We start from the raw sequence: 23,686 nt of genomic DNA, 5'->3' as shown, positions 1-23,686 counted from the left end.
ACCTTTAGTCTGTCAGCATGTTTTCCGATTAGACAGTGACCTGTCATGACAGACACAATGACTGAGATGTCTGTTCTAGCCAATGACAGCAAAGCAGTAGACCTCTTCAAGTCTAAATTAGGCCACATAGTTTTGGAATGCTCACACCCCCCTCTTTGTGACCATCTATTATTTGTTGTCCTTCGGGCCTGAACCTGAAAACTTAGCTTACATGTCGCTAGAGGCATACCCACAGATTCCAGTATCCCTGGAATGTGTAGAGTAGTCTCGCAAGCCCATTCGCTATACAATTCCCTGGGATATCTCTGTGGCCCGGCATCCAGAAAAGGTGAATTTTGTACTGTTCAGCCATCTCGTTGAGAGATCTGCGACAGTCGAGGGCGGTTTTTTTGTTCAGAAATACGTTCAACAGCGATTTAATGGCTGCCTGGCTGTCTGAGAAGATATTTATGCCAATCGTCGTAATGACGTAATTTGGCGTCATAGGCGGACATGCTAATGCTACGATGGCCTCCAAGGTAATTAAAGCCTGTTAGAGACCTCTAGAAAATGCCTGGAGGACGAGATGAATCTTAGGTTTTCTATGGTTCTGAGAAGAGATAGGATGGCAAGCTGTGTCAGATTTGAAAGCTTCATTTAAGCAGTTTACACTCGATTTGCTAGTCGATCTTGTTGCTGTATTCTTTTTTGCATGTATAACCCGTGTACTGTGGGTTGAAAGATGGCAAAGACCCTATGGCCAATGACATGGTTTATCCTGAGCCTGAGTAAGTATGACTTCGGATAGCTCATAGCAGTGGTTGTTGCTGTAGCCACAATTTGTGGTGATCCTTATCAAGCTCTTATAGGCTAGCAAGCTCGTTCCGGTCTATATGACCGATCGTCGAGAGAACAGGGAGGCCATTGATTATTTAAAAGCGCCGATAACGCGCCTTGCCGCCTAGGCACTCAGTATTTGTGTAAGAGCCGGTTGCAGCTACTCCGTATGAAGCATTCCACTATCCGTAACCTGTCGACGCGCCCAAAGGCTGATGAATGGTTTCCTATTATTCAACTTTAACATTCGAATGCGTTGTCTTATCACAGACAAGACCGTTGTGATATAATCAGTGATGAATATCACTTTAAATTTAAAATTGCCTCATGTTCTGCATTTGTGTTCTTTTTTAAATTTTTTTTCAAAATTTTTTCCCAGACTAAAACCCAAATTAGTTACGAAATTAATTTGATGATTCATAAGACCAAGTTGGTGTTGCTAAAGTTTTTTTTTTTTGTTATACAAGACTGTGTTTCTCCGTTATCTTGGTGGGAAAAATCAACATTAATTTATTTGAAATTTTGTTGTGTTTTGTACTTTTGGTTCAAGACCTAAAGACTTCTACTTAGCGAAACACCCACACACACACATACAGAAACACTCATAAGGCTCATAAACCAATTTCAGATCGCGCTTGTGGACAAGGTCCGATCAAATGTTATCTCCCTAGACATGATGGTTTTTTTTTTTGATGAATTCAATTTCGCCTTCGTTTGAAAAATTTTAAATGACATGAGATGTCCGCTTGTCTGTCAGTTGTTTTTAATTTTGCAAAATTTCGAATTGTTGTTTGGCTGTTGCTTTACTTGGTCTCCTAACATGGTTTGCTTTTTAATGGTTTTGAGACAAAATATCTTCATTTCAGTATTGACATGTAATTAGTGGTAATGTCTTGCATAACTATTGTCATAGGAAAATCAACGAAGGTGGGCGTTTTCTTGGACAGTATTTGAAAAGAAGTCATCATATTTTGAAGGCCAACTTGCAATTTCAAAAAGACCAAAAAGGCAATTTTTTAAGGGGAAATAATTTGAGGCTAGCCTCTTATAAAGGAGCATTGCCAATAAATGTAGGTTTTCTAATCTAAGGGGAAAGAGGACACTTTTTACCAACGAATATAAATAACATACTATGACACAAGCTTATGAAGGGAAGGCCTTTCAGGCGACCATTATCAACCAAAGTTATCATAAAGTGAATTGATAAGACCCATCCAGGTGTTACAGTTAGAGTGGAACTAGGTTAGGCAACCTTAGGCTGTAGGCGCCACAATTTGTGCGAATGGAAGCATTTGTATTTTTTTGCAAAATAAATATTTATTTAAAAAAAAACGCAAAAATCTCGGAATATTTCGTCATAGAGGGGGAAGTAAGCCGCCAGTGGGATATATTTGCATCTAGATAGTAAATAGAATATGCACACGAAATAAGTAAGGGGGGTTTCCACAAGATGTGTTATTTTGAATCACCTGGTATTTCGATAACTGTCACTTTTGAAGCTTTTAATCATGGAAATATAACGGGTATGAACTACGCCATTACTGAAAATGGATGCGGACTATGAGAACACTGCTAATGAACGGCTATATTGTGCCATGAAAGTTTATGCTACAAAAATAGTAAATATTGGGTTGCCCAAAAAGTAATTGCGGATTTTTTAAAAGAAAGTAAATGCATTTTTAATAAAGCTTAGAATGAACTTTAATCAAATATACTTTTTTTAACACTTTTTTTCTAAAGCAAGCTAAAAGTAACAGCTGATAACTGACAGAAGAAAGAATTGCAATTGCAGAGTCACAAGCTGTAAAAAAATTTGTCAACGCCGACTATATGAAAAATCCGCAATTACTTTTTGGGCATCCCAATATATCGCTTGACTAAGAGTAGAACAATATAAATGGCTTTATCTAATACCATATGATCTTTTTTGGTCTATGAATTCGCTCGGAGCGTTTAGGGTCATTAACGTTTGATTGTTAGATATACTCCATTCTTAAAAGTCTTTATTTCAGCCCGATATTGTTATGATGTCAGATTTAGGGGTTTTTTTCGGGGGTGAGGTGGTCCCCTAGACACTTGGCCCTGAAAAATATCAGCATCGTGCTCTTCTCTCAAATACCATTTATTTTACATACATGCACCCACATTTGCATATCAGATTCGTATTCCTTTATTTGAGTCACATATTGCGATGGTAAATAAATAATTACTGTTTGTTGGGTGTTTTGAGAAAGGGGTAGACCCCCAGAAAATTAGTCTCGAAAGTGGGTATCAATTTCACACTCTTCTTCCCAATACCTTTCATTTGAGCCCCACATTGACGTGGTCGCTAAATATGCCTGATTTAGGGTGTTTTGGGGAGTTGTGTTATCCCCCAAACACTAAGCCCAAAAGTCAACAAATATGTCTGGCTTCGACTCAATAGTCCGACTCCGGCTCACAAACTTGACTCCGGTCGACTCGGCAGCCCTGGCACGAGCAACAATTTTTTCTCGTGAGCATGCGTGGAAACATATCTCTAACGCAGAACCATTCCCTGTTGATGGTATGGTATGTTTACCTCCTAGTCAGAATGAGGCCCAGTAGCAGTAATTTGTCTGAAGAACAACAAGGCAGCAGGAGCCGATGGGTTGCCCGCTGACCTATTTAAGATCGGAGGCGACATGCGGATAAGGCCTACGCATCAGCTTGCCTGCGCGATTTGGCAAGAAGAACTCATACCCGATGATTGGAGCCTCAGCCTACTATGTCCCGTACACAAGAAAGAAGACAAGACGGAATGTGGTTAGGCCCTATCAAACCGGCTTTGACCTAGTAAATTCACCAGATGGGCCCTAAAAACTATCAATATCAAGCTCCATTCTCTTTAAGATCCAAATTGTCATGGTGAGCAAATACTTTCTATTTGGGGGTTGTTATGGAGGTGGAACGTCTCTTAAACAGTTGGTCCCAAATGTTGAAATCACATTCATGGTCTACTTCAAAATATTTTTTCATTTCAGCCCCATATTTCAATAGTCGGCAAACATGGTTTGTTGGGTATTTTGGGGGCTTTATCATCCCCCACTCATTGACTTGGCCCTAAAAATATAACTCAGATTCGTGTTATACTAAAAAATACCTCTTATTTAAGCACCATATTGCCGTGGTCAGCAAATATGTCCTACTTGGGTAGTGGGTTAGTAATGGGCTGGCCCCATAGACACTTTTCCCGAATATTTATATCAGATTCGTGCTTTACTCCCAAAGACCTTTCATTTGAGACCCATATTGCTATGGTCGTAAATTTGTCCTCTTGGGGGGTGTTGTTAGGGAGGGGCGGCCACACAAACACTTGGTCCCACATTTGAAATCAGATTCGTGTTCTTCTCTCAAGTACCCATATTGCCAGGGTCAGTAAATAAGTCCTGTTTGGGGGTGTTTTGGAGAAGGAATGGACCCCCAGAAAGTTGGTCCCACATTCGTATTCTACTCCCAAATACCTTACTATGGTGGGTAAATATGTGCGATTTAGGGGGTTTTCGGGGTTGGGGTGGTCTCCCAAACAATTTGTCCGACAATTGGATATTAGTTACCTAGTCTTATCTTAAATAACTTTCATTTAAGTCCCATTTTGTCGTGATTGGTCAATATATATATTTGGTAGGTTTTTGGGGTGGGGCGGCCTCATCTGAAATTTGGATATCAAATGTTTGTTTTTAGATTTCTATAAGAGAGGACACAAAATTTCGTTAAAATCGCACCACCCATCTCCAAAATCTGACATTTCTGAAAATTAGGTTAAGGGGGAGGGTCCGCCTCCCCTTCGGATATCAAAAAATTATGCATTACTCACATTCCTAGCTGGGGTACTATCCGCAACGGGTGCTATAGAACCACGACTAACCCGCCACATTCCGGAATTTGGTGGGTAAGCGCTCTCCACAAAATAAGTCTGACATGGATTAGAAACTAGCCTTCATAAGCTGTTGTTTGAGGCCGGTTTCACAGTTCATTTCCATGTTTGCATTTCCATTTCCATGTTTGCACAGTGGTCGACACAAAAATGATTTTTCGAATATTGTGGCTGGTTTTTCCAAGTTTTTGCTGGAATTTCCGTGCCCTGCCGTCAGCGGTGGTTATCCCCTCTCTAATGTAGGCTCTACCAACTGTTGTGTCTATGCGGCACGCCTTTTGAACTGGGCATAAAAAAGGAGGCCCCTTATCATTGAGCTTAAACTTTCATCGGACTGCACTTATTGATATAAGAAAATTATCCCGTGTTCCTTAATGGAATGTTCTGGGAAATTTAGTAGTATTTAGTAGATATGAACGCCTTACAGGAAGTGCGATAAACCGGGAATGGCGACACAACAATATCAAGCGATGATGAACTATACTATGCTGCCATAACATGAGGCATGAATTTGACTGAAGATTTTTGGTTAGTCGGAAAACTGAAACACCGCATAAAAGCCAAGTTTATCCAAAATTAGCCTTATATGCGTTCATGTCCCGACGGAAGACAAGGATGAGCTGACCAAGGATATTTTCTACGAGAGAATACGATTGTAGAGCCGCATATGATATTAAAATCGTTCTTGGAGATTTTAATGCGAAGATAGGGAAGGAAAGTATCTACGGGACAGCTGTGAGTCCCACGCAAGCTGGAACTTTCAGATCCGATCTGTGTTGTGTTAATCGCTACCACGGGAAGCTTAGCTGTGAGCTAGCGTATAGTAGAATGCTCCATACGGGGTAGCTGCAACTGCAGTCGCGGGCAATCAGCTGTATCGAGCGGATAGTCTCAGTTAGAGGCCGCAATCAGTAGCAACGGAAAGGTATGGAGAGAAAACGAGAGAGGAGAAACGTCTATCCCGCGGAAAGAAAAAGGAAAGTGAAAGATGTGAGTGTGAGTGTGAGCGAATTGAGATGTACTAGAATCAGAATTTATGCTGGAAATTTTACCAAAGCATCAAACATCAAACTGATGGGTTTGGTGCAGGCACATACGCCTGCAGAGACAAAGAAGGAAAATTTGTTAACTAATACATCTCAATTCGCTCACACTCACATGAGATGAAAAGAACAATTAAAAATTATTATTCGTTTCAAGGAAAGTATTTTGTCAACCGTGATTTGTGAGTGTCACGTGTCTCGTGAGTCGTGAGTGTATTAAGTCATGCGAGAGGGTGCGTTGGAAAACTTTTTGTCTCGTGAGCTTGCGTATAACTGAGTTGACATGAAAAATCTTCCGTTATCGTGCACGAGCATGTCTGAGTTTGGCATCCCAGCCGAATTAATAGGACTGCAGGATGCCACTTGCTGATACACGTTCCTCAGTAAGAATAGGAAAAAATCTCTCCGAATCATTCAATACTAAATAAGGGAGAAAAATTTTCGTGTGATCTTTAATATCCTGCTGGAGAAGATTATACGAGATGCAGATGTGAAAAGATATGGCACACTACTCATAAGTGAACACTTCCTATTGACGACGACATCAATATCATGGGTGGGTGTCCAGAAGTTGTTGTAGCAGTGTGTTGTACACTGAAGCGGCACCCATTGCCGATGAAGGACTCCATCGGGTCAATCCGGTACGTAAAACCGGCATGGGCCTAATTGAGCCGGAAATAGTAACTGCGGACTTTGAAAGAATCGGAAGTAGCAACTGCAGCCTTTGAAAGAATCGGAAGTAGCAACTGCAGCCTTTGAAAGTGAATCAGTGAAAATGGTTCTGGAGACAAGACAAAATGGATGGTATTAACTCCCAAAACGCCTTGTACAACCGCGCAGATAAAGAAAATGGAGAAAGTTGGCAACCACAACTTTGAGATAGTCAGCACCTTAATCTACCCCAGCACCGCTGTAGGCGAAACGAATATCACCAGTTTTCAAATAAAGCGAAGAATAATACTGGCATCAGATGCTACTTAGGATTAAAAAAGCCGTGTAGAAACAAGGCCACTTCTCGACAGACGAAGATTTCACTATACAAGACACTCATACTACCCGTGCTGTTATATGGTTCCGAGGCATGGGTACTTGCGGAAACAGACAAGACTTTGCTTGGATGGTTTGCGAATCGCTAATTTGCCATGAACATTTCATTAAGGAACGAGGGAAAACTTCTGACATACCACTGAGTACTGTCCGATTCAATAATAAGTGGCCTCATTTTTATAGCCGATTCCGAACGGCGTCTATTGTACGATACCTCTTTGGGGAGAAGTTTTCACATGTCATAGTAATTCACAAATGTCGCCAGCTTTAGGAGGAGATAACCATAGCTGAAAATTTTTTGATGTTCTAGCCAGAATCTGAACCCAGGCGTTCGGGTTCATAGGCGGGCATGCTTAACTCTGCGCTACGGTGACAGAGTGTTTGGGAGAAAGATTTTTCGTGTAATTTTTTGACCAGTTTGCATTGATGAAGAGTATTGGCGTCTTATGAACCACGAATTGCATGACGATATAAGCATAGTTAAACGTATCAAAATACCTCGCGTTGGCTAGGTTAGCATTCAGAATAAGTGAAGAAGCTACAACGAAGAAGTCATTTGAAGACCATCACTGTGGTACATGCAAACCGGGACGATCAAAAGTCCGACGGATTGCGGATGGTGATTTTGCACCTTGCGAGTTGTTCGGATGGGGCCACGTGAAAGAATTCTGGCGAGAACATCCGAAAAAATTTTTCACTGGTGGTTTTCTACTTCAAATGCTGGCAACATTTGTGGGATGCTATGCCATGAATAGAAGCCATGTAAAAACTTCTCTCCAAAGAGGTGACACACTGCTGCACGCCGTTCGGACTAGGTTATAAAAAGGTGGCCCCTTATCATTGAGTTTAAACTTAATAGGACAGCACTCATTGATATGTGAGAAGTTTGGCTCTGTTTCTTAATGGATAGTTGATGGGCAAATTTGTATTAGCAAAGTCACTTTGCGATTTGATTATGGAAAATTTCATAAAAAGGATATGGTCCTGCAAGCGAGGTCGTGGTGGCCATTTGTCTGATGTTCTTTATCACTATCAACGACATATCTTTCTCTTTATTATGAAAAAAACCATCCGATCATTCCAAAAAAAACACCCCTTATTGAAAAACCCTTTACAATGTTGTCCATAAAAATGCTTATATAGTATGTACGTTTTTCCCTGACTCTTTAGTTGTTTTTCTTAAAGTTTCACCTATCATGCATGCATAAAAAAACCACAAAGCTAGGCCTCATATCGAACTTTAATTCTTTACTTTATGTCGCTGACCATGAACTAGAATTGATTGCCCAATGCTAGACACAATTTTATCGCATACATATTATTATGACAATTACAAAATTATAGGCGTCAGTAGGCAGTAGCAGCGAATAAATAGCCATGGGGAAGTTCGTTAGCTCTGTTTATAAATTCTGTTATCTGAAAGTATAATCCATATATTGGTTTGTTTTAAAACCAAAAAGAACTGTTATTGCTGTTGTAGCCATATTTTCATGTGGAGGTAGCATTCCCAGGACAAGATCCTACAGGTGAGCAAGCTTGGTCCGGTCCATAGGACTCATCGATGCGGGAACATCATTATTGTTAAAGGCGTCAAAATATCGCCTTGTCATATCGAGCTTTAGAAACTCTCAGTATTTAAGCAAGAGCCGTTGCCGTCCGGGTTTTCTTTGAGACTCTTCGCTGGTAAACCGCTGATTGTCCGCGACTGTAATTGCAGCTACTCCGTACAGAGCATTCTACTATGCGCAATCTGTGGAAGCGTCCGATAAACTTCTCACACAGAGAAGCTCTTACAGGTGGGATCTTCGTCCAGTCAGCTACTTCAGACTTCTACAGTAGTCCATAATGACAAGAGGGAAAAGTAAGTGAAGGAAATCCAGTCACAAAAAGAGGTTTTCTAACCAAAATCTATGTCTTCTCTATTTCCAATCCAGACCTTGGCCAAATTGCAAACCGCGGTAGCGATCCTCGTCAAGCTCCTATAGTCGAATAAGGTCCATAGGACCGATCGCCGCGAAACATCATGGCCATTGTCTATTTAAAGGCGCCAAAAACTCGCCTTTGTCATAAGTAGGTGCCGCCCGGCCCTCTATGAAAAACGCTACACGAGGTCCAGGATCCTGTATTATTCACTGATTCCAAAGAATTCAAAAAAGACTCTTGCCCTAGTGCACTATTTCCAATTTAGACCCATTCGTGCATGTAAAGGCTTCGAAAAGACTGGGTAATTTGACTGCTTTAGAACGCGATTCATCAAGACAGCCGATCTCATGCAGAGCTGGTCAGTAGGATGCTATAATCTAGATTAGAAAGACTTGCCTGGAAAGATGATGAGAAAGGCCAATCCCATGGCAGCCGGTTGTACGTACCGGATTGACCCGATGGATTCCTTCATCGGCAAGGGCTGCCGTCTCAATGTACAACATACTGCTACAACAACAAAAAATTTGGAAAAATCGTACAGGAAGTGAGAGAAATAGTATTTTTAGTACCGCAATTGGTACTATTTGGTACTTTTTGGTAAATTTTAAATTATAGCTAGAGTTATGAATTTTAGAACTTAGGTACAGAGAGTGACTATAAGAGATTTTGGAAATTTGTACATTTAGGTACTGAAAAAAGTACCAAAAAGGTACGAAATGGGAGAATTTTGTACGGGGCGGATGAAAATGGGTAGAATATTGAAATTTTACCTGATTTTGGTGCCAAAGGATGAGTGTGAAAAGAAAAAAAGGAAAAATAGTACTGGGAGAAAACGTATGTTTAGTACCAAAATTGGTACCATTTGGTACTTTCTTTATTAATGGATCTACAGGTCTAAAATTTGATCTATTCAACATACGAAGATTTTGCTACCACTTGGTACATTCTTTATTAATGAAGCTACAGGTCTAAAATTTGGCACGTAGGTACACTAGGAAAAATATGATGGGTGACTAAATGATCTATTCAAAATTCGTACATTGTGGTACCATAAAGCGCAAAAGAATACGAAATAGCTTATCTTCGCCTACAGGAAAAGCTAGAATTAAGTGTAACAAATCGACAAATAGCAGACTTTACCAAAATACGACATGTTTGAGGAAACGTTATAATTAAAGCGCAACTTGTACCTTGAAAGTTTATATTAATATATTTTTATACCCTCCACCATAGGATGGGGGTATACTAATTTCGTCATTCTGTTTGCAACTCCTCAAAATCTTTGTCTAAGACCACATAAAGTGTATATATTCGTGAAGGTCATGACATTTTAAGTCGATCTAGGCATATCCATCCGTCTGTCCATCCGTCTGTCCGTCCGTCTATCCGTCCATCTGTCTAGTAAAGTAAAGAGTAAAGCTAGCCGCTTGACATTTTGCACAAATACTTTTTATTAGCGTAGTTCGGTTGGGACTGTAAATGTGTCAAATCGGTCCATGTTTTGATATAGCTGCCATATAAACCGATCTTGGGTCTTGACTTACTAAACCTCTAGAGGGCGCAATTTTCGTCCGATTTGACTAAAATTTTGAACCTGGATATTTGCTATCACTTCCAACGGTTGTGCTAAGTGTGGTTCAAATCGGTTAATAACCTGATATAGCTGCCATATAAACCGATCTGGGGTTTTGACTTCTTCAACTTTTAGGGAGCGCAATTCTTATCCGAACTGGCTGCAATTTTGCACGCAGTGTTTTGGTATCACTTCCAACAACTGTTCTAAGTATGATTCAAACAGGTTTATAACCTGGTACAGCTGTCATATAAACCGAACTTGGATCTTGTCTCCATGAACCGCGGAGGGCGCAATTTTCATTCGATTTGGCTGTAATTTTGCACGTAGTGTTTTGTTATGACTTCCAATAACTGTGCTAAATAAAAATCGGTACATAACCTGATACAGCTGCCATACAAACCAATCTGGGATCTTGACTTCTTGAGCCTCTAGAGCAATTCTTATCCGATTTGGCAGACATTTTGTACAACGGCTTCTCCCATAACCTTCAACCAACGTGTCCAATATTGTCTGAATCGATCGATAACTTGATACAGCTCCCTTATAATCCGATCCCCCGATTTTGCTTCTTGAGCCCCTACAAGGCGCAATTCTTATTTGAATCAACTGAAATATTACACAATGACTTCTACAATGTTCAGCATTCAATTCATTTATGGTCCGACTTGGACTATAACTTGATATAGCTCCAATAGCATAACAGTTGGTCTCGTCAACTTTGTGACACGCAGTGGAATAATATTCAGATCTGTCAGAATGTCGCCCTCCGAACTGCGATGGGCTGTCTCCTCAGTTCTCATGTGGACCACCTCCATCAGGAGACAAAGATCCTACCAGTGCGAAGACATAACTTCATGCTGTCTAAGCAATACCTTTTGGGCTGTTATCGCAGAAACCATCCAAATCATAATCTTGTGGATAGATACCCACCGTCCAGACGCCTTAAGGTAGATCTACACGATCTAGAGCGTGAGGTTCAGCGCTACAAGAGAGAACCTCTAGATCAAGCGGGTCTAGACAACATTCATGCAGAAACGGTAGCAGACGCGGTAATTGGCTACCGGGTGAATGTAGTCCTTGGAGAACGACCGCCACCCATTGCACCCGAAGAAATCGACCTCCCCCGGCAAACCAGAGTGGTTCTGGCTCAATTACGTTCCGGCAGATGCAGCCGCCTCAATTCCCACAGAGCTAGGATTGATGCCGGCGTGCAAGATGTATGTCCCGATTGTAACCAGGGACCGCACGATACACGTCACCTGTTTAACTGCCCGGCCAGACCCACTCGACTCAGACCCAGATCCCTGTGGACGCACCCCATCTTAGTCGCAGAGTTCCTGGGTCTTGACACTCAACAGAATCAAGCAGACGAAAGATAGAACACAATAATCTGCTACAAAACAACAGTTCTTATTGATTATTCTTTATTTGCCCAAAAAGTGATACCGCGCAAAGAACACGACAAATGCAATCCATGGTGGAGGGTATATAAGATTCGGCCCGGGCGAACTCAGCACTTTTTCACATTGATACTATCGGCAAAGTTCAAATTTTTGCAAAATTTAACAAATATTAGCATCCCGATACTGAATCTAACCTATAAGATACAATTCTACCTAAATTTTTATACAATGATTACTCTCATGACTTCCAACTGGCGTTATTAAATATGATTTTATTCGTTGTGTGCATTATTATTGCTTCTATATAGATCGATCTCCTGATTTGTACTTCTCATTTTCGTTTAAAATTTTGGAATACTAGATACTATCGATATTTATTATTAAAAATATCGAATGTTGCGATTATCGATATTTTGCCAGATTTGTGTGTCCCCAAGATTCGGCACGCTCGAACTTAGCACGCTTTTACTTGTTTGTTAATTTAAGTCGCTTTGAATCAAAATTTGTTTGCGGCTTATTATATTTGCATAGGAAAAGGCGTATTATCGCAATTTTTTGTTTTGCTCTTAAAACAGCAACAAATTCTGTACTCTAAACAGCCATAACATGCTAGCTTTGAACACGGCTTACTGACTCGATGATGGCGCAGCAGCCATTCTTTAAAACACTTCTAATTTCAAACATGTTAAATGGTCATGTTGATGGTATAAAATAAAACTTGTATTCGTGCAAAACAAATGGATAACAATTTAATTTTATATACATTTAACGTTCGCTGGAGAGGGATGAAATATATGACAATAGAGACGACGTGAAACGCTATAATTTTATTCATGATTTTCAAAAATTTGTACAAGTGATTGATGTATGGCAATTTGTTGGCACAAATGACTATACATACATATTCATATAGCAACAACGGAAACTGGTATTTTTGTCACTCTCTTAAATTATTCATACATACATACATAAATACTATATTTTTACGAATGATGCAAAATAAGCAAAAATTTGCAAGTAAAGGCTACAAATCGCAGGAAAGCTAGTTTGAGGCCACTGTGGCGCAGAGGTTAGCATGTCCAACTATGACGCCGAGCTCCTGGGTTCAAATACCGGCGTAAACATCAGAAACATTTTCAGCGGTGTTTATCCCTTACTAATGCTGGCTACATTTGTGAGGTATCCAGCCATGTTAAAACTTCTCTACTAAGTGGTGTTGCCGTGGTGTAGCACGCCTAGCAGATGCGGCATAAAAAAGGAGGCCCCTTATCATCGAGCTAAAAACTATAATAGGACTGCACTCATTGATATGAGAGAAGTGTCCCCTGTTCCTTAACGTAGGTTAGGTTAGGCCATCAGACTCACTTAGATGTTTTCGTCCATTGTGATACCACAGGAACATGGAAGATGTCTTCTATTTCCTACCGTTGAACCATCCAGATCGCTTTAGGAAGTCCAATAACTTGCAAATGTTCACATCTGTTAAATTAGACAGGTTCTAAATGAGAACCTAAAGTGGAACTGCTTCTGACCGCTAGTGCGGGACACACACAGAAGGTGTTCTATAGTCTCTTCTTCTTCGATGACCTCACAGCTTCTGCAAAAGTCGATGTTGGCAACCTTTAGTCTGTCAGCATGTTTTCCGATTAGACAGTGACCTGTCATGACGGACACATTGACTGAGACGTCTGTTCCAGCCAATTCAAGTCTAGATAAGACCACATAGTTTTGGAATGCTCACAGCCCCCTCCTTGTGACCATCTATCCTATGTTGTTCTTCGGACCAGGTCGTGAAAACTTAGCTTACATGTCGCTAGAGGCATATTGCTCGCTTTATACCTGCCGGTCGAATACCTATAGTGCGGCACAATTTCCGGACGCAGGCAGTGGTACTCGCAAACGAGCGTCATGAGATTCGTTGCACGGACATTACTAATCAGCATTTGTGGGTGGAACACTTGGAGTTACCTAACTTAGGTACCTATGTACGCAAGGAAGGAATGGTTGGACGTCAGTCACTTTTGATGTTACTGTGACTGATCCTAAGAGATGCGCCAGGTTGATTAACCATCAATTTATTGAGCATCTCGAAAGCGACAAGGCAAGAAGGACAGCCATTCATCGTATTCGAGGTCTCCGAGCCGATGAACAACCATCACAATTTACAGTGGACGAACTTACAAATGTCATCCGCGACGCCACGCACCCAAGGCTTTGGGCCCCGACGGAATCTCTAAACTGATGCTGAAGAATTAGGATCTACCTGGAGTTGAGTACTTTACAACTATCCTCAACCTGTCTTTGAACACTCTTATAGTACTCAATGGGCAGAATGATCCCGCTACTGAAGTCTCGAAAGCACCCGGCGGAGTCCTACTGACCTATCTTTCTTCTCTCACCAGTAGCCAAGACGCTTGAGGCACTACTCCTCCCAATCCTCTTTAGGAAATTTCCATTGACCGGACATCAGCATGGATTTAAAAGACTGCATAGCACGACAACTGCTTTGGATGGCATCACCGCACACATTGGCCGTTGCTTCAATCAGCCCAGGCAATGTGATAGGACGGTCCTCGTGGCACTGGACCTAGCGAAGGCATTCGACACGGTCAGCCCTGCCAAACTATTTGAGAACACCGCCAAAACATATCTCCAGCCAGACCTGAAACACTGCCTCGCGAATTATCTGTATGGCCGCCATTCATTTGTGTATTTAAAAATGGAAACACAGTAGAGTGAAACAGACAGTTCGCTAAGTTGGGGTAATATCTCCGGCACTGTTTAACCTCTATCCATTCTCCATCCCACTCCCTTCATGCGGCATAGAGATCGTATCATATGAGGACGATTGTACGATCATGGTATCAGGCGCTCCATCCATTGATGACATATGCGATAGGTTGAACGTCCTCAACCAACTTGCCTCTTATTTCGCTGCAAGAAATTTGAAGATATCTGCCACCAAATCTTCAGTCCCATTGTTCACTACAAATACGCGTGAGGTGAATAATGAGCTGAATGTGATGGTCGATGTTGAAATGTTTCTGACCATCAAGTGTCCTAAAATACTTGGAGTCTCAATTGTCAGCTCTTACACATTCTCCCCACATGTCATAGTAATTTGCGATAAAGTCAAAAGTAGAAACAAGGTCCTTAAGTCATTTGCCGGCAGCACTTGGGGTGCTGACAAAGAAACCTTGTTGACCTCGTACATGGCAAACGGCCAGTCTGTGATAAGTTATGCAGCGCCAGGTGGTCTCGTTAGCTCTGGAAAACGCAGTGGAATAATATTCAAATCTGTCAGAGTGCAGAACTTCGATGGGCTGTCTCCTCAGTTCTCATGTGAACCACCTCCATCAGGAGACAACGATCCTAATGCGAAGACTTATCTACTTGCTGTCTAAGCAATACTTTTTGGGCTGTTATCGCAGAGACCATTCAAATCATCATCTTGTGGATACGTATCCAACGCTTAGAAGCCTTAAGGTAGATCTACATGAACTAGAGCGTAAGGTTCATTGCCACAAGAGAGAACCTCTAGATCAGGGCATATCAAGCAGGGGTAGACACTATTCATGCAGACATGGTAGGAGATGCGGTAAATAGTTACCGGATGAATGTGGTTCTTGGAGAACGACCGCCTCCTATTGCATCTGAAGAAATCGACCTCCACCGACAAACCAGAGTAGATCTGTCTCAATTACGATGCGGCAGATGCAGCCGCCTCAACTCCTACAGAGCAAGGATTGATGCCGACGTGCAAGATGTATGTCCCGGTTGTGACCAGAGACCACATGACACACGTCACATGTTTAACTGACCAGCCAGACCCACTCGACTCAGACCCAGATCTCTCTGTACGCACCTCATCTTAGAAGCAGAGTCTGGATACTCAAAACAATTAAGCAGATGAAAAATAAAACAAAATACACTGATACAACAACAACAAACAACTTAGCCCACGAAATTAGTTGTAAATTCATGGTTATATCTATTCAACCCCATTAAAAAATGGTCCGCAATTCACGTATTCTACACGATTAGCATTGCTCATACTTCTACGACGTGACTTACTGGGTTTTATTCTCGATGAATATGACATCTAATATTTATTTGTTGATATAAATCAAGATTTCTATTAATATTAGATCAGTAATGACTGCTTGATGATAAGGTTGTCCAACTATAGCTTTGTTTAAAATCTCATTTCTTTCAATCCAAAAAAAAACTTAAATATTATTATGAAACCCATGAGGCTTAGAGGTTTGAGGTACTTGAAATTTGTATTGCTCTACAACAGTAGATGATGATGCACTTGGCACTTGAATCTTTAAGCGCAATCACTCATTTCGGCACAACACGACTTTTGTAAGCAACAACAAAAACCCAATTGCTGTCACAGCAGGAAGCCAGCCTGGATTTTATGTTTATGACATTTGAGAAAATGATGAGCACATCCTCTTTATGGATTTCCCTGAAACGTGACACTTACTTACTTCCTTAGGTGTTTATTTTAACAAATCTAAATTTAGTTGTTTCTATTTAGTCGGCCACTATTCCTTGTTTTCAATATATTGCACGTACAATAGAAATGTAAAAAAAAAAATCAAATGCTAGACAAAAATACAACGCTGTGGGTGATAGTTTTTCTTGAAGGCACGCAATCAAACGCACACGTATACACACATAGGCTCACACGCACAAATAGTATCTTTACTCAGGTATACAATTCCAGGTGTGGAATTAAAATCACCCAACAAAATTAAAGTATTCAATAAAAGAAACGCACTACTATAAACTTACTTTTAATATCTGCGTTATTTAATTTATTTCATTAGACTATGTTGCAATATGCAATGAAAGAGAGGGAGAGGGAGGGAAAGGGAGACCAGTATTATGACAGCTTCGGAGAGCAAAATAAGAACTTGTTGGTAATTTTCTCTTTCAAATTCTTTAATCAGGGTTGCCATTCAAACTTTTAAGTTTAATCTAAAATGTTCGAAGGAGAAGGAAATCGTTGAGACTTGGGGTGAAATTAAAAAAATAAATAAAAGAAAAACACAAGAATGATAATCAATAGAGACAAAAAAAACTAAGGAAGCAAAAAATATGCAATTTTATCGCAAACATAATGTACCTAAGCAATTTTTTCCTTCTAGGTACATATTTTCAAAATATTATGGCCTTAAAATTGCAAAAAGCTTCCCTTTACGAAACTAAGGCGATTCTTCTACCAATTGAGCAGCAGTTCGTCATTGAAAAGTTATACCTGATGGATGGTCTCATTAGGCGATATGTTAGTTAATAGTGTAGGGATTTAGCTGATTAACAACAGTGTATTTGTTCGCGGTTAAGCCTCAGACCTTACCTGTTGGGGTTTACAAGAAATTTAGCTCATTTTGCTCTTTATGTCAATCTCTCTTTCGATTCGGAATAGAAAATGATGCTCGGTATTTATCCTAGCTTTGAAGAGTCTATGAATTTTTCCCTAGCGAATAACACAAGCTCTTCTTTTCATGGGTTTATGCCTGAATCAAAAAAGAGATTTCTTTGGATTGGACTGAAGGTTAGTCTGTAATTAGACTCGGATATTTTTGATCTGTAAGAAGAGGCCTACTAATTCCTACCGTTAATTCATATGGATTGCTTAAAAAAACCTACAAGCTTGTGCATATATATGGGCCTCATCCTGAAAGCATACTCTCGGATACTCGCAAGCTCGTCAGCTGCAAATTTCCGTGGGATATCTCTGTGCGCAAGGCAATCAAATCAGTAGGTGAACTTTTACAGCGTCGTCCACCTGTACAAAAAAAAAACTTCATAGCATTTAAAGTCTGACACGCGGTTTTAACCTTCAACAAGGCCAAAACAGAATGAGCTTTTGTTTTGGGCGCCACGTTGCAAAAATGCATGGTACAATAAGGAGGTAAAGTTATTAGCACAACAACAAAAATCTACCCCCAACAAAACTACCTTGAGTGGCAAATACCGTAAATTTAAATGTCAAAGTGGTTTTGGAAATAAACGTTGTTGTGCAAATTATCTTTTTCAAATATGCTTTATATTGGTTTTTCTATTATTATAACACTGTTTTGTTGCTTATGTGTGCAATATCGGATCCAATAGAACATCTTTTTAAGATTTTAGAAAAAAATCACAGCTGTGTTTTCAAGATTTTGACATTTAGATTTACTCGAAAATCAAAACAGGAATAAAAAAAATTGCACTCAGCTGTTCGCATGACCTCTCCTTGAAATCGCTTGAAATCGAGCGTCATTTTGTGTTGCGACACTTGAAGTAGTATTTTTCGTCGTCAAAGTTGAAATTTGTTTAACTATTGCGAAATGCTTTTTTTTTTGTTTGCAGAGTTGAATTTTTCAACGCGACGCTCCTTAACGCGCTTAATTTGTATACGCCTTTAGGCTTTCAGTAAACGGAACTTTCATACCTCTTAAGAAGACAGGTTTGACCGTGGGTAACTTGTGTTCGCCCATACTTCCATGCCCCACGCAATTTTGAGCAGTCACATAAAATTTGCTAAACCACCTCCAACTGTCCTCGTAACTATAAAATTTTGCAGACATCCGCCTGCAAGGGCGAAGGCAAACACCTGGTTTTAAAATGTCCATTCAAGACTCTTAACAGCAGTCAGGAGTCATGGCACCTCAGCCCTGCATCCACAGCAACAAGCCAAGCAACATTTGGGTGGTTATCTAAGAATACATTTATTGTTCAAATTACTTCGCACAGGGGAGGGTTCAATAATTTGCGGACAAAATCAACACTCATCTGCGATTCATTCCTAGCTAGCTCATCAACTGTCTTATTTCATGACACCCCTTAAGAGGGCAGGCGACACCGGCTTATGCTTAAATACTGAGATCTCTTACTCTAGCTAACCACGCTACTCAATTGTGAAAATAGCCAGTCTCGATTACCTATGGCCCGACACCAGACCATTATGATCCGCTTAACTGTCCACGTATATCGTGATAGTCTGCCGTTTCTGCATGAAATCGTCTCCAGGACTTTAAGAATAGCGTCGTACCGTCCAGAAGACTATATGATTCCCTATTTCTAGGAGCTCAATGAAAAGTCCTTCCCGGCGCTTACCTTTAATTGGGACCCATACGTTTATACAGACGTTGCAGGTAAATGTGGCATGCCACCAAACCAGAACACCTCCAGGGACGGGATAACTAAGAACAGCACACAGTCATACATAATTATCACGAGCTCAGCTGAGAGTGCCCGGTAGCGGAGAGTGAGATGCTTCGTATAAGTAGCTGCAACTGCAGTCGCGGACAATGAGCAGTATCGAGTCGAGAGTCTCAGCGAAAGGCCGGGCGTCACCGGCTCTTGCTTAAATACGGAGTATCTATGATGCTTGATACGACAATGAGAGTTTTTTTTGCGACTTTATACAACCGGATACACAGAGGTGCGAATGGGCCGAATCACCGCCTTAAACATTCAATGCGTCTTCCTAGTCTTAGCTCCAACTCATACTTATTGAGTTGCGTTGCGAGTAATGAGCATTTCCTCTCAAGAATATACAATAAAAGTGCTTGGCCTCCGGAAAGAACCGAAGCTTTTTTATTCTTTCCAGGACTTATGCTCTCAAAACACCATGATTTCGCCTTTTGGTGGTGAATAGTACCAACTCATTCTTCTGGGTTTTAGGCCATGCCCATTTTCCTTCGTCCATCTAAACAGCTTTCTTAGGGTAAGAGAGACCTGCCCATACTCAATATATGGTTGCAAAGGTATTATCTAAGTATGACATTCTGCGAAAACCTCGGGACGTTACTTGAGATTAACCCCAACCCTCATACCATTTTTTTTTTTATCAAATTAGCAAAAAGAAACGTATTAACCATTCGAAAAAAATTGTCGCCCTCATTATAATACCTGAAAATATATTTCATTTGTGGCAACACTGTTTAAAACACTTGTTTGAGTTAAGATGATGCCTCCTCAAGGCATTTGGGTTGTTCTTTCGCTGTTGTTGTTATTGTTTTCGACTCTTCTTTCGGAGAGTGTTATCGATAACACCACATGACATGTCAGGTATGCAGCAACTGTAAACAAATCAGAATTTACCTTTGCCACCTCCTCATGGATGTAATGGAAGTACACCACGAATAAAAAAACCCAAGTAGGGTATAAAACTCGATAGACAACAACAAGAATAAAACTCTCATTAAATTTATACAAAAACAACGATACTGGCATGCAATTCCAATAGATTAAGAGAGGAAAAGCACAATTGTGGGATTTTTTAACTTTAAAAGTACAAAATCAACGACAGAAATTACGGTTAAACAATCGAATAAAAATCTGTGGGCGTTTGTGGTTACTTAAACACGTACATACATACATATGTATGTATATATGATTTCTGTGTAGAACATGTCAGTCTGTCCATATATGATTTACTGTTTTTTTTTATTCACAATCAAAAATAGTAACTTACTCGACACTGTTTTGTTTTTGGTTTGAACCACAGTCGGCCAACGGTAACGGCCACCAATTTAGGGCGTATGTGGGTGCTGTTAGTTTCCAAATGTTGTTTATTGTTATTTTGCAAATTCTTCTTTCGCTTCTAAATTGGCATTTGTCGATTAAATGTGTTTCTTTTTATTTGTTGCACTTTTTTTTGCTATTTTTCAGCTACGATCATGCACTGCTATTTTCTTATATTGTATGCACTCTTTGTAAACGTTATCTTGGTTTTCTCAAAACGAAAATTGCTTGCATATCAACGATTTTTTTCTTATTATTTTGCTATTTTATTTTATTTATTTCTTGCTTTATTATCGCTGTCTTGTGCTTTCTTTTGTGTGTATTTTTTTGTTTCATGTAAATTTTCCATTTTATTTTTCTAATTTTTTCATTGCATAGTAGGTAGTAGGCGATGAATTTCTCAACATTTTCTTTTTGGTTTGTGGTATGGCAGGCTTTGTTATGTTGAAGGGGTTTCTTTCTTTTTTGTTGTTGTTATTTGTATACTTGTTACATATTTCTTTTCTATTCACTAAACTTCACTCGCTCGTTCGCTCGCCCGCCGCCGCGTATTTTCGAAAACTAATCAAACCACTCGAGAAGAGTTGTTGTACCGTCGTTGTGCCTTGCTGCTGTTCAGCTCTTGTGTGCCTCATTAATTCACCACTTTAATCGTCTTCATACACACACGCACATATAGATTTAATACACCACGAAAAAACTCGCTGCATACTTCACTCACACACTCTCACTCACTCCCATATACAATGAAGTGAAGTATGTACAAAGAAAATTATGTTCATGCAACCAATAGAAAAATGCGTCGTCTTGCTAATCGTGAAAAGTTTCTATGCCGTTTTCTTCACAAATCCTTGTGCTTTCACTTGTATTTTATGTGATTGATTTGCACTGAACTTTACTACATTTATAAAGCGTAAATTTAATTAAATAAAATGCACTTAAAATACTTAAATTTGGATTTTGCGAAAGCAAGCAACACAAAAGTACTTTTACGCGTCGACGTTTCGTTTCTATTGTTCCGCAATTTTTTGGTTTCAGTAGTTAATCGAAATCGATACAAAAATCGATTTTAATGTAAATCGATAACAGCAGCGATAATGAAATCAAATATGTGTTTGGACTAGAATACCACATAATAAACATGTATAGTCACATTAAACCCGATACTCGGTTACTGGTGAGAGAAGGGAGATCGGTCTGTACGACTCCCTCTGACTTGGGTCCTTTCCAGGCTTCACTAGCGGGATCACTCTGCCCATCTTTCAAATATCGGATACTATAAGAGTGTTCACAGACAGGTTGAGGATAGTCTAAGGTACTCAACTTCGAGTATGTATATCCAGATTTTTCAACATCAGTGTAGAGATTCTGTCGGGGCCTAACGGCTTGGATGATTTGGCGACACTGTTGACATTCGTAACTTCGTTCACGGTAAGTTATGATGGCTGTCCATCGGCTCGGGGAAAAATGGCTCTCCCTTGGCCCTGTTGACGTTTGAACAACCTGGCGCATCTCTTCGGATCAGTCGCTGTTACGTCGCCAAAAGTGTCTGAGGGGGTTCGAGAGTGACTTAACAGTAGACCACAGCTTGCCTAAACCTGTACCTAAGTTACATTGCTTCAAGTGTTCCACCCACAAATTCCGCTTACTGCCAGTGTCGGTGGGCGTCCCGCTGTTCAGTCGGTGCCAGTGACCCCTGCTTCCATTCGCACTGGCATGTTCGTCGCCCCACACCCTATGATCTGGTGGTTGACTTCTCTGTCGGTTGCGAAACCGGTTGAAACGTTGGTTGTCATGGTTAAAGGGTAGGCGGTATCGACTTCAACGGAGATAGTAGTAGAAGGTGGCTGGGTTCATGGCGTGCGTCCGACTCTTATGGTATGACGGTGATCAACATTTCAACCAAGAGGGGCCGGGTTAAGGCAAATGCCAAGTTCATCAATGTCGGGATAGATGTTGCGGTATAGGATAAACTTGGATCGAAATGTACATCCAGTTATAACTCCGAATGCGTTAATGACAGAGTTTCTGAATTTAATATGAATGTGGTGATTAACCACACTTTTTCTTTTCCTATATGAAGTATATACACAGACATTGACAGTGAGTCTTTCCTTCGATTTGGTTTAGACTCAAGCGTCTGGACGTGAACGTGCTGAATTTGTGCAGAATGACGGTATGAAAAGATTTATTTTGCTAGCATCCGTAGATTCGGAGACCTATATTTGGTACACGGATACGCCGCAACCATATACTCGCGAGTCAACTTTTAAGATATTAGCAAAGGGTCTTGCCCTACATGGCAGTCCCAGAACCTATGTCAGTTTATCCCCGTTTTGGTGAGACTTTGGATTAATCGCAAAATCCCCAGATTACTATAATTCGTTCCCTTCGAAAAACGACTGTGTTTTCAGAGCTGTCATTTGCATTCGAAGATAAAATGTGATTAGCCTAGTCACCTTCTAATAGGCAGATGAGTGTTGGTTGCTTTCTGTTTTTAAAGCCACGGTGAGAATATTTTCAATTCGGTGCAAACGAATATTTCCATATACATACCACACAAAATTATGGCTATTCCATATTTGGGTGACATTAAAATCGCAAGTATGGCATATTGTGGACTTTATAAGCCTGTATTACCCATTTTGCGTAGTTCATTTTCATAATTCATCGTGAACAAAAAAAAGAATTTGTCGTGTTTCCTAATATTCAAACTAAGTCATTCAATATTTAAATGCAAAACGCAAATTTGCCAATGAAAATTTCATTAAGGAACAGGGGCAAACTTCTCACATATCAATGAGTGCAGTCAAAGTTTAAGCTCAATGATAAGGGGCCTCCTTTTTTATGGCGAGTCCGAACGGCATGCCGCTTGGTGACACCACTAGGTGGAAGTTTCTATATGAAAAATATCTCACAAATGTAGCTAGGATTACTAAGGGAAAAACCACCGCTGCAAATTTTTCCGATGTTCATGTCGGTGAGTGGAGAGGAGGTACTTTTATACGCTCCTCAAAAAAATATCTATCTCGGAATAGGTACCACCTATTAAACAGGAAAATTTATAGCCTTTCAATGATTGGATAATCTACTTGACGATTGACAATCTGCGCCTGTTTCCAGTGGTGCGGCAGAGGAGTAGCTTTAGACCAAAGACCTGACATGGGATCGTAGCATGTCCGCCCCTCCTGCAGGTGTGGGTGTGGTGGTACCTATAGTCGATAGTATTGCTTCAAGACCGCAACTAGTCGTCAGACTAATAAATGAGGAAGAGACGGATAACCCAGAGGTATGCGCAGTTTGTCTGCAGCCTTTAAATAAAGGTGATGTTTCCGATTCAGACTCGGAGAACTACAGTGTCAATGAGACAGTCATTGCAGCCGAATCGAGAGATGAGGAAGATGTCCGGGGCACGACGAAGTAAGCTGAAGAGTAAGTAACCAGAGGGTAATCAGGC

The 23,686-nt window shown here is 40.5% G+C and overlaps 1 protein-coding gene across 4 annotated transcripts in view; it reads right to left on the bottom strand.

The window, feature by feature from the left end:
• The window catches only part of LOC106093634 (rap guanine nucleotide exchange factor 2), a 106,432-nt gene extending 85,191 nt beyond the window's left edge, over window positions 1-21,241 (bottom strand). For all 4 annotated transcript variants that reach the window (XM_059364334.1, XM_059364335.1, XM_059364337.1 and 1 more), the window contains exon 1: window positions 20,180-21,241. The gene's annotated coding sequence lies outside the window, so the exon portion shown is untranslated. The remainder of the gene's footprint in view (window positions 1-20,179) is intronic.
• Between the last annotated feature and the right edge of the window lie 2,445 nt (window positions 21,242-23,686).

The sequence above is a fragment of the Stomoxys calcitrans genome, chromosome 3, assembly GCF_963082655.1.
Source record: "Stomoxys calcitrans chromosome 3, idStoCalc2.1, whole genome shotgun sequence".
Classification (NCBI taxonomy): domain Eukaryota; kingdom Metazoa; phylum Arthropoda; class Insecta; order Diptera; family Muscidae; genus Stomoxys; species Stomoxys calcitrans.
This window is presented reverse-complemented; position numbering and strand designations above follow the sequence as displayed.